The sequence below is a fragment of the Stegastes partitus genome, unplaced genomic scaffold (genome assembly GCF_000690725.1).
Source record: "Stegastes partitus isolate 25-593 unplaced genomic scaffold, Stegastes_partitus-1.0.2 Scaffold1033, whole genome shotgun sequence".
NCBI classification, from domain to species: domain Eukaryota; kingdom Metazoa; phylum Chordata; class Actinopteri; family Pomacentridae; genus Stegastes; species Stegastes partitus.
In genome coordinates this window covers 317,674-320,920 of record NW_007578764.1, presented here as the reverse complement: position 1 = coordinate 320,920, position 3,247 = coordinate 317,674, and the positions used below count along the sequence as shown (strand labels likewise).

The 3,247-nt window shown below is 44.3% G+C and overlaps 1 protein-coding gene across 1 annotated transcript in view; it reads right to left on the bottom strand.

Annotated features, from left to right (window-relative positions):
- Positions 1-2,773: 2,773 nt before the first annotated feature.
- Positions 2,774-3,247, bottom strand: part of lhfpl4b (LHFPL tetraspan subfamily member 4b) — a 9,054-nt gene continuing 8,580 nt past the window's right edge. The window contains exon 7 of the mRNA XM_008295235.1: positions 2,774-3,066. The gene's annotated coding sequence lies outside the window, so the exon portion shown is untranslated. The remainder of the gene's footprint in view (positions 3,067-3,247) is intronic.

Below are 3,247 nucleotides of genomic sequence, written 5' to 3'. Positions count from 1 at the left end.
GATCGATCACTGGCTTCCAGCTGCTTCAAATCCAAACACTGAAGCAGAACCACAGAGAGAACATCTCCTCCTGCCTGAACTCTCTCCTTCAGGTCTACACTCCCTCTGCTCACTAACTGGACCAACCAGAACCTCCTGGTCCAACCACCATAACAGGGCCCAGGTCGGTAGCTGGACTCTCCTCCTCTGTGGTTCTGGTGGTGGAACCAGTTACCAAACTGGTCCACCTGCTGACTCCCTCTCAGTCTGTAAGAACTGACTGAAGAGCAGCTCTTCACTCAACACCTGACAGCCTGGAAACAAACAAACCCTAAAACTAAATGTCCTGTCCCCTCCCTACAGCCTGCTACTGGCATCAGAACCCTGTCACACTGAACCGGCTCTATGGCTCTGATCCAGGTTGTCTTCTCCTGACCAGATCCGTGCTGGTGTTGGATCTGCTCTCAGGTGGACGTCGCTCTGGATAAAAGTGTCTGCTGATGAAACTAGAATTGTAGAATCTTGAAGTTCTGTATGGTTAAAAATGCTCTAGGAAAAACATTTTGTCCATTTTTATTATGTCTCAGTTAAATCTCATAAAAGAACAGAATCATCTATAAACATGAGTGAAACTGCATATTCGTTCTTACTGATTATGTGCCTTGAAGGTCAAATGTTATGCAGACACCAAATGCTTCGCTTAAATCTTCCTGTTCTCAGTCATCCCTATGAATTTCACCTCTGTGGATAGCCTAGCTTCGCACAAACTCAGGAAGGTTGTGAGCTCATAAGCTAAAGTCCATCCTGTAGTCCGTGGGTTTTACTAGACTGCAGCCAGAGGTTAACTGGCCATCGTAGCTCTATGTTAATGTGGTAACGAAGCTAAGCGCAAAGTTGAATGCACCTGAAGCGATTCCAAACTGATCTAGAAGTTTAATCAAAGCTAACTTTTAGTGGATCTGAAGCCAACTGTTACGCGCAGGGTGGAGACTCAAGTGCAGGGCAACAGAGACACAGCAGACCGAAGCGGTTTAACAATTTATTACACAACAAAGAGAATCCAAAAACAATACAGTTACAAAAAGCTCAACCAACACCAGGTACTAACTGGACAAGAAGAAAATAAGTCAAAGAGCTCAACTATGTGCTGAAATGAACTGGCAGACTGAAAATAGGAAGAACTAAGGAGCTAAGGAAAACAATGCTGAGTTTGCAAAAAGAAACGAAACCTAAACCGGAACCAAGTGAGCTCAGACTAAATGCTGAGAAGACAGGCAGACTAACTGAACAATAACACGGACACACTGACAGGAGATAGTGAATGAAGCTGAAGGCGAGCTGGCAAACAGGGAAAACAACTAATCAACGACAAACTACATTTACAAGCAAAATACGGTGACTGTAAAAACAGCAGACAGAGCGGTGACGGCTTAACTGGCTCGATATGAGGAGTGCCGGGAGCAACAGCTGGCGGCGGAGTGAACCGGAGGATAGCTGAACCAGGAACCAGAGCAGACAGAAGTAGTGCGGAGTCCGGTGGTAGAAAGTCCGTGAAGGGTGGAGTGTTGGTGGTGGTGATCGGCAGCAGAACTGGTGAATGGTTCGACGGTGTGGCGCTGGAACCTAATCCGACCGCAGCTGAAATACCAGCAGACAGAAAAGTCGCAACTGGAGCGGACCAATCCTGAAGCACCAATCAGCTGATTAGTAATTCGGCACACCTGCCTGCATGCTGCCGCCGGCCGTGCTGAAGCCCACGACAGAGAGAGGCTGCAAGGGCGGGACGCTAACTTTTCAGTGTCTTTAAAAAATGTGAAAACATATGCTAACTTGACACCAGTTCTAAGAAAACCTGACCCAGATACAAACTGTACCTTATGCCACATCTGACCTACATGGACTTGGATGTTAATTCTACGCTCAGTCTCGAGACATTCAGTCGGCCAGAAGACAGCTTTAGTTTGAATTCTACCTGTAACATAAGAACACAGAATTTTAATTGAAGCTGACTGAAACCAAGGCTGACTTGGAGCTAACTGGGCCTGGACGCTAATTCTAAGAAAATTGGACTTAAGTCAACTGACCCAAACATAACACAGCGCTAAATGGACCTATAGGCTAATTCTAAGTAAACAGAACTTAGAGGTTAACTAAACCCAAAGCTAATTCAGAGCTAAATTGGCTTGGAAGCTAATTTTTAGCTATACGGACTCAAAGTTAACTGAACACAATGCTAACTCATACCTAAATGGGCCTAGAAGCTAATTCTAAGCTAACTAAATCCAGACACTAACTAGATCTTCAGCTAACGCTAAGCTCTGTGGCCTTAGACGCTAATTCTAAGCAACTGGACTCAAACAGATTAACTGAACCCAAACCCAACACTATACAAAGAAGACCTAGAAGTAAGCTCAACAGAAGAACTCGGGTATATGAGACCTTCACAGTTCTTGAGATCTGATTTCAGTCATTTCTAGACATTTTTACAGACCATTTTCCATTTGTTCTGCGTGGTTGTTAGCTTTCAGCTGTCTAAACCTCATTTCCTAGGCTAAGCTAGTTGCTCTTTGCTGCTGGTTGTTTCCAGTAATCACTTGTGTTGTTGCAGCAAAAACGACAAACCCTTTGCGACTTAGAAAACCTCCACGCTGCCACTGTGATGCTGTTCCTCCGACTCCACAGTGATGCAGAAACCTGTCCGACACTTGTGTCAAACCATCAACACAAACATGAGAAAGAAGTTCATTTTGAGGCAAAATATGAATTAAAAGGACTGAATGTCTGAAAAGGCTTCTTTCTTATTTCAGTTCAGGGTCTTGGATTTCTCACATTCGAGAAACTGAACTCATTTTATTATGAGAAACACACTAAACATCTGACTGTGAAATTTAATCCTACATTCCTCCATGTGATGCTGAATAACTTCTCATGTAAACACTGAACAATGGCTTCAATGAAAAGAGACAATTAGGAATCTAAGATCCTTTAACTTTAAAATGTCTTCAAGAGTTCAATCATTAGGACACTTCTTCCTCTTGCTGTGGTGGTGATGATGAGTAGGAGGTGAAGAAGGGAAGCCGAACATCCCTGAAGAAAAAAAGAAAGAACAGAGTGAAGTGAAAAAGGGCAAGAACTGGTTGTTTGTAGTTTTCAGTCCCTGTTGGATCCTGCTGGTCTGGAGGGGTTAGCCTTTAGCTTCGCATGGATCCTGTTGGTCTGGAGCGGGTAGCCTTTAGCCTAGCATGGCTCCTGTTGGTCTGGTGGGTTA